This window comes from Crinia signifera, chromosome 6 (genome assembly GCF_055691185.1).
Source record: "Crinia signifera chromosome 6, ASM5569118v1, whole genome shotgun sequence".
NCBI lineage: Eukaryota > Metazoa > Chordata > Amphibia > Anura > Myobatrachidae > Crinia > Crinia signifera.
Window position 1 is genome coordinate 101,309,756 of NC_139222.1, and position 8,996 is coordinate 101,318,751.

The window sequence follows — 8,996 nt, forward strand, 5'->3', positions numbered from 1 at the left end:
TGCCCAGCAGACGCCGGCTATTTATTCAAATTTCGCGCCGCCTGACTGACGTCAGGCGCGCGCGTTCCTGGCCGCCGGGCGGAAGCTCGGGGACGTTGCCTAGCAACGCCCCGACGCTTAGCCTCAGAGTGAGGCTTGGGACGCTGCCCGGCAACGTCCCCCGCCGCGTCAGATGACGCTGCGTCCACAGCGTCAGATGACGCTGCACCCGCCGTCCGTCCGGGTGCAGGGAAACCCGGACGGCGTGCAACAATAGGTGCAGCAGCATCTACAATGAGTAGTGTATCTAGCACCCCAGTAAGTGGCTCCCCCACTTCCCAACCCCGTCGGAGTATTAGGACCCGGGGTGGCCTGGGTGCAGCTTCAAGAAGTGGTTTAGGGTGGCCTGATGGTGGGAGAAAATAATTCATATTTTTTATACATTTTTAATTTGCATCTAATATGCAATACATCTTGTTACATCCTCCGACAGTTCGAATGTTTCAGTGACAAAAATGCAGGTTTTTTATGACATACTATACTACAGTAAAAATGTCTAAACGCATACCATTTTGTCTGTGTATTATTTTTAAAGCAATTGTTGTGTGAAATATGACATAGTGTAATGGTATATGACAATGGGATTGCTGAAAAGTAGTGTTGGGTAACTTCTGGCCCGTCAAAGGTTGTGGAACTACATATTCCAGCAAGCTCTGGCACTCATTGTTTGGACTGTAATGGTTATAGTGTGTCAGGGCATGCTGGCACGTGTAGTTCCACAACACCAGGTGAGCCATGTTTTAGAGCAAACTTAATTCATACATATTACAAATGTACTTACAAGGTTGATTACAGCAAGGGATAGGTCAGCACCACCAGCTGCATCAGTTGGGCTCTGTGTATTAGGCTAAATGTGGGTGGTAACAGATGGTATTGCTAAATAATTTGTTTATGAGTACACTTACAGCAAAGGTACATGTTGGAATACAGGGCACATGTGCTTACCAGAAAAGTAACGCCTGATGATTTGTGTACGCACCAGATTCCCCCTCTGCGTACCCCTCACTACCCGAGGTGTGGTACAGTAGGTTGGGCTTCCTGCACGACTGCTGCATGTTCCTCCTCCACATAGGCAGGTTGGGACAGGGCTATGTTGTGTAACATGCAGCAAGCCTGGATGATCATCACTACTTTTGCTGGGTGGTAAAGCAGCGTACCCGATGATCTTTTCAATACGCCGAAATCTACTTTTCAATACGCCAAATGTACGCTCCACCACATTGCTGGTTGCAATATGGGATTCATTATACTGGTGCTGTGCAGGGCCTTCTGGGGAGCGCAAAGGTGTCATGAGCCAGGAAACACACCCATATCCTGAGTCACCTAAAACACAGATCGGAAGTTATTGCCTTATATGGTAAGGTATGTGCATTGTGCAAACAGGAGACACTGGGACAAGAGCAATATGCTTGTGAAACTGGAAACACACACATTTGAGCAGGTACAAATAAGGACAGAGAAGGTAATATGTAAAAATGTACTTACCAAGTAGCCAGCCCTCTGGCATTTGTTGTTGGTTGAATCGGTTGCAGAGGGCTGACTGCCTCAGAATATAGGCGTCATGGCAGTTCCCAGGGAAGCCTGCTACAACACTTAGGATTTTGAGATGAGCATCACATACCACCTGAACGTACAAAGAGTGCCGCCCACGCCGATTGACATAGACGTATCCCCGCACATGCGGTGCCCTAATCCCAATGTGTGTGCAGTCTATAGCTCCCAGCACGTGAGGGAATGCTGAGAGTCTATAGAAAGCCACCTTGTGGTCCTGCCACTCCAACTCAGAACGTGGGAATCTGATGTATGTCCGCCACAACTTCTTTAAAGCAAGTAACACTTGAGTAAAATGTTTAGAGAAAGTGGGCTGTGATACCCCCAAGGACCATGAGGTCACAGACTGAGTGGAGCCTGTGGCCAAATAGTAGAGGGTACACATTAATTTCTGCAGCCCAGGACGTCGACATGAAGAAGAACGCCGACACAGGACTGCAGGACATCAGGACCAGGGCTATCTACGGAAAGAAGATAGGTAAGTATTAGTATGTGTGGGCTTTGTATGTATTAAAGTTTTATTTTAAGTATGTGTCAGTGTGTTTTATTGTACTATTTTTAATACTGTGGCACTACAAGACCCAGCGGGCCCTTTAATGCCCCGCAGACTGGGACTTGTGGTTCTCCAAGTCCTAGCTTGCGGGGGAGGCTTGCTGGGACTCATAGTGCCCCAGTATTAGACAATAGATTATTCTATTTTTTTACACCACTATCAGCTCGATGCCCACCGCCCAGGGGCATCGAGGACAGCACCAGGCTTCAGCCTGGTCAGGTAAGTCCTGGAGGGGGGGGGACCCCTTCATTGGGGGGGTCCCCACTCCCCCAGGGCCCCTGGCCAGGCTGACTGGTCGGTAGGGTTAATGTTTTGGCCGCGGGACCTTATATAATAAGTGTCCCCCGGCTGTGACATTACCCTGCTGGCTGGTTTGGCCTGGGGCTGGTTCTTAAAATACGGGGGACCCCTAGTCATTTTGTCCCCCGTATTTTGGGAACCAGCCCCGGACCTGGAGCCTGGGGCTGGTTGTTGAAAATCGGGGAACCCCTATTTGTCGGGTTCCCTGATTTTGAATTACCGGCCCCGGCTCCTTCAGCCTGGTGCTGGTTACAGCTGTGGGGGGGACCCCACGCTGTTTTTTTTTTTTATTTATTTAATTTTTCTATTTTTTTACACCTTGCAGCCTGCACGGATCTGACTGATCCGTGCAGACTGCCTGTACGAATTTGTATTAGCGGCCGTATATATGTGCCGCTAATACGAATGGTTACACCATCGGAGGGTTACAAAGCAGTCGTATATGACTGCTTTGTAATTTCCCCTCCGGAACACGACTTTGCATACGACTGAAACAGTCGTATGCAGTCGGAGGGGAAATACCAATACGAAAAACTAGGTTTTTCATATTGGTAAATTTCCCCCATAATGTCTGGTCCATCCCTGCAGTATGCTTATTGTGTGCTCAGGGGTAGTTATTCTTCATTATGTATGTATGTTGTTAAACTTGTTTTAATGGCTTTGTTTAATGTACCATTCTTTTGATGTATGTAAAGCAACTTTATCATTATTACTATTATTGTTATTATTATTGCCTCCATCTAACCTCTGGGGTTTTTGTGCCTTCAGAGGAAGGCTGGCCATTCCCATGGCCATGACTATCCGCTCCACACCCCCCACCTGCAGTCTGGGGTGTGTGCACCTGCCGAATGGTCTGTTTGCCTTTGCCACACGCACCCGGCATATGCACTTGTGAAGAAATGCACCTGCACATGCACATATGACCAACATCGGTCCACCGTGTGAACACACAGGGAATGCAAAGCAATCTGAATAAGGCCATTAATCTGACACTGCCCGGTGGTGGTGGTGTCTGGCAGAGGAGCAGTGGTGGTGTCCCAACATTGCTGGTGTTGTGCGTGTCACTGACCTCTAATTTACTGTTTTAGGAGCCTCTATTTGAGCATGTTGCTGCAAATCTTAGGAGACCAGTGATCGAATAATTGCTGCCCCACCAGAGTCGATCCCCGCACCTGTGCACGGCTGTGACTACATTCACAGCCAAGCACACAGGGGGAAACCCTTTGCAATCACTCACCAATTTATAGATTTACTCGGCGTTGCGATGGCCATGGAGAGATGGAGGCCACTGCTGACGTCAGCGGCCCTCCCTCCCAATTTTTGAGAAACGCCTGAGCTTTCCAATGCACTCCCAGAAAATGCCGGCGTGACACCCACAAATGGCCATAATTGTCAGTCACCTTTCCATAGTTGGCTTCGTTCACAGGGGAACCCATGGAACCCATGCACATACGATCTGTGCGCATATGCTGCCATTTGATAATCACTCGGGCAGTGAATTCACAAGCCAGGATTGAGTCTGAATCAGGCCCATCGTCTACACTGTCAGTACCTAGATGGTGCTTGTGGACACACTGGTGTTGCTTGTGGAGTGGCAGATTATGGAAAAAACTATTACATTTTTCGTCACAAAAACATTGTTTTTACAATCCATTGAAAACATAAACCAGTATCGTCCTCATAATCAGAATGTTACATAGTTACATAGTAGGTAAGGCTGAAAAAAGACTTGCGTCCATCTAGTTCAACCTAGCATAGATATCCATTGCTGATTTGGTAGGTTCTGGTATTTTACAGACAAATTATATTTCTTATTTGTACCCATGGATGTTTTTCTCCAGTAAATGTTTGTCAAACTTTGCCTTGAACGCATTTAATGAGCCAGCCGTTACCACCTCTCTGGGAATAGAGTTCCAGAGTTTGACTGTTCTGACCGTAAAGAAATTCTTTCTACTAGCTGAATGAATTCTTTTTTCTTCTAATCTATACTCATGCCCTCGCGTCCTAGATTCCTTTCTAGTAGAAAAGAGGGTGTGTGACAGTTCCTTATATTGGCCCTTGATATACTTGTACATGTTGAGCAACGTCTCTTTTCTAATGTAAATAGTCCCAAATTGCTTAATCTCTCCCCGTAGCTTAAATTCTCCATTCCCCTAATAAGCTTTGTTGCTCGCCTTTGGACTTTTTCTAATTCTATGATGTCCTTTTTATAGTGTGGGGCCCATAACTGTACTCCGTACTCGAGCTGAGGTCTCACCAATGCTTTATATAGTGGCATAATTACCCTTGAGTCCCTAGTTTCCATTCCCCTCTTAATACATGCCAGAATTTTGTTGGCCTTTTTTGTAGCTACATTACAATGGGCACTACATCCCAGTTTGCTGTCTATTTGGACTCCTAGATCCATTTCAAGTATGGAATTACCCAGTTCCTCTCCGCTAAGGTTGTAACTTGCACACTGGTTGTGTCTCCCAAGGTGCTTAACCTTACATTTATCTACATTGAACCTCATCTTCCATTTTTTTGCCCACTCATCTAGAATTGCAAGATCATTTAGAAGCATGGTGACATCTTCTGATGATTTGATGACTTTGCTAAGTTTTGTATCGTCCGCAAAGATGGATACATTGCTGAGTAACCCTATCCCAATATCGTTAATAAAAATGTTAAATAAATTGGGCCCCAAAACCGAACTCTGGAGCACTCCACTTAGTACCGGTATCATATCTGATACGGCACCATTCACAACCACTCTTTGTTCTCTATTACATAGCCAATTCCCTACCCATCTGCAGATATTTTCACCCAATCCTAGGTTCTCCATTTTATGAATTAATCTATTGTGTGGGACAGTATCAAATGCTTTAGCGAAATCTAGGAAAATCACATCTACAGCATTTCCATTATCGAGGTTTTTGCTAACCTCTTCATAGAACCCTAGTAGATTAGTTTGGCATGAACGATTTTTCACAAACCCATGTTGGTTAGAACTGAGTAGACGTGATGATCTAAATATTCCTGGATACCATACCCTAAAAATCCTTCAAATAGTTTACCCACAATTGATGTTAAACTAACGGGTCTGTAATTAGCAGGATCTACCTTTTTTCCTTTTTTGATTATTGGCACTACCTCTGCTATTCTCCAATCTTTTGGTACTATACCTGACGATAGTGACTTGCTAAAGATATAATGTAGGGGGGTAGCTAGTTAATCCCTTAATTCCATTAATACCCTCGGATGAATCCCATCTGGCCCTGGTGATTTATTTGTTTTGAGTTTGCTTAGCCTCAGTATTATTTCCTTTGGCGTGAAATCCACAATGAGATCTGGCTTATTTGTCCCGTTTGTGGTAAATGTTCATTCCACAGTCTGCTCTCCCTTAGTAAATACTGATGAGAAGAACTCATTTAACAGTTTTGCTTTTCCTTTGTCCTCAGTAACACTTTTTCCACTAGTATCAGTTAGTGGGCCTATGTGTGGCTGTCTAGGCGCTGGTCTGTGGGCAGACTTGTTCTGAACCGAAAAAAAGAATAATGTGTGTTGTTAAAAAAGCATAAAACTCTAAAAATACAAACGTTTTTATTATAACTGTATAAAACTGTGTCAATACTGTTTTCTACCCAACACATAGTGCAGATATTTTTCTCCTGGAATGACCTTACACGTGGAACAATATCATTTTTATAGGAATAAATATTTTGTTTACGAGGTCACAATATGGTCAGCACTTAACGTCACATATTGTTCTGCCACAGGAACGCTGCTTAAAGTGTTTTAACAGTTAATAAATGGTATTAAATTTATGCTTCCAATGTCTTTTTAGGTTGTTGCTTTGTGTCTTTTTACAAACTCCATAAACAAAGACATGATTTTTCTTTTGTGAAAAAATAAAAATAAAAAACTACACGTAAAAACAAATATATTTAGGTGGGCATTCCATGAAATAAAGAAAACAATACATGAAAATTAAGATGATAGCAGATATGTGACACTTATATATATCCATATGATATATGGATGCACAAAGAAAAGGGGTTCAGCACCAAGATCAATCAGACAAAAGGATTAAAAAAGGGGGAGGGGGTATCAGTTTATTGCTATAAATCACTCCCCTCTTATGCGGGGCGTCTGCACGAGACCAAGGATAAGGATAAGACACAGGTGGTGGACTGTCTGTATGAAAGCAAAAGGTATTCGAATAATGGCCCTTATTCTGATTGAGTCGGACGGCTCCGTGTGCAGTGTCCAATGTTTGGTATTTGCGCATGTGCAGAGGCATATCTGCTCATGTGCGAATGCCTCGCACGTCTGAACATGGAGTGAGGTCTGTGCAGAAAACGATGGTATGGAACCAGCCGAGCAGGGGGTGGAGAGGGGCATGAAGGGCTGTTTGGGCTCATTACCATATGCGTACGCCCCGCGTTTCATGGGTGTACCCATGAAAACACTGGGCGTACGCATGGTAATTCAGCCGTGACGCACGTGTGGGGGGCAGACAACTGACATAGCTGGATGTCAGCTGCCCACCCATATCCCTGCTTTCATACGGAAAAATGTCCGCGTGCTCTGGAGCACTCGGTGCTGCCTGACCGATCGGCCCATCATTCGATGGTCGGCGACCATCGGAGGATGGGGGAGGTGTTCACATGAAACATCCACTCGTGATCCGTACGCTCGGCGTCTTACCGCATTTGGACGGTGTGAGCGATCCGTATGGTAGGCAGGGCTAAGAACACTCGGTCTCTGTCCGAAATACGCATCCGTCCGAATCAACTAGAATAATGGCCAATATTTGGAACTTGGCGACTAGTGCTTTCAATTCAAATTATAAGGACGGATAATCAATATCTAAAAAAAAAGTTTATTTTTGTACAGTTAAAGGAAGAGTTAACAACAAAATCAATAAATAAATAAAATAACACCTAGAGTGAGTACTTGACTAAAAGTGTACTGATGAAATTATTTAAAAATAGTACAAATAATTAAGACCAGGGTAAAATCATGGAGGATCAAATATCACTTATAAAGAATATATAAGGGAGAATCGCTTAGCTGAGTAATGGAGGTGAGGTCTCAGAAGCTGTCCGATATGTTTCATCTCACAAGACTTCCTCAGGGGAACCCCCCATCATACTTTTTATGACAATTTTTGACAAAGCCTTTTGAAAAAGTATTTTCTAAATAGTCATTTGTTGAATAATTAGTTAGATATAGCAATAGTCCATGTTTAATTAGTGTTTTGTGACCTAGAAAGCTATTTGAGAACCTCTTTTTCAAAAAAAAACCCCAAAAGATTCTTATATTTTTCAGGAATATCTTTTTATATCATTCTGCACTGTACGGATCCAGTGTGCACTGTAGGGATCCATTTCTAGATATATTCCATTCTGGAATTGGATCCCTACAGTGCACACTGCTCTCTCTAAGGAGATAGTCTGGCCGCTGACCTTATATTTAGAACACAATATTTCTGAAGCCACTTAAGTTAGGATTCATCATATTTTGGATCTCCACTGATTTATCTGGGTGTTACACTGCTGTCCCGGACCCGCCGGGACAGACAGTGTAGACGAGTGCCGGGGGAGACGTTGGGGGCGTCGCACAGCAACGCCCCTAGCTTCCGTCCCCACGGCATCGTCAGCAGGCATCGGGGCGTTGCCGGGCAACGTCCCCGAGCATCTCCGTCGGCGTGCCGGCGCGCTGACGTCATGCGCCCGGCAGCGCGGCGCACGTCAGCGTCAGCGGGGATTTCGAATAAAGAGCCGGCGTCTGCCCAGGACAGGCGCCGGTTATAGCTTTTGCACCTCAGGGTCTCAAGTGTTCCTGGTTCCCACTTATCCTCTACTCCTGGTTCCTGTGCCCAGTCGTCCTGCGTCCTGTCGTTGATTCCCAGTCGTGTCCTCCGTTTTGTCTCCTGTTCTCCTGGTGTCCGTGTGTTGTCCAGTTGTCCGTATCCTGGTTCCCGCTGCCGTTGCCTCCTCGGTGCACAGATAAGTGGGGTCTACCCCCAGACTGCCCTTACTCGTATCTTGATATTGATATAACACCTCTGTGTATTGTTACACCTGTTTGGAATAGTATTGTGTTACATCCTTACGTATTGTTACGTCTACCCTGTTTGCTACAGAGCAAGGGTGACCTCGCCTTCTTGGGTTAGTTAGTTATCCCCTTGTTCATCCTTGACATTGGTGGCAGCGTTGTCAACCCTTAAGACCTGGTGGCATCGGGGGCGGAGCCTGACTAACGGGCTCTGTCGAACGCGGCTATTATAGGCGAAGCCTAGCACTAGCACGCAGCCGCCAATCTCATTCGGTGACAACGGAGTCAGGGTGGGCGAGGACACCCAGGTATCATAACATTATAACCGGCCAAACCACACTCTGAGACTGTTTGTTGCCCCTACAGCTCAGAGGTTCGGTAGTCGTGGGGAAACCCAATCATGGATCCGTCACAACAGGCTGCTGCCCACTCTCTTGCAGGACAGATGCACACGCTGACGCAGAAATTGCAAGAGCTCACCCTACGGGTAAACTCACACGAGCAGCGGTCT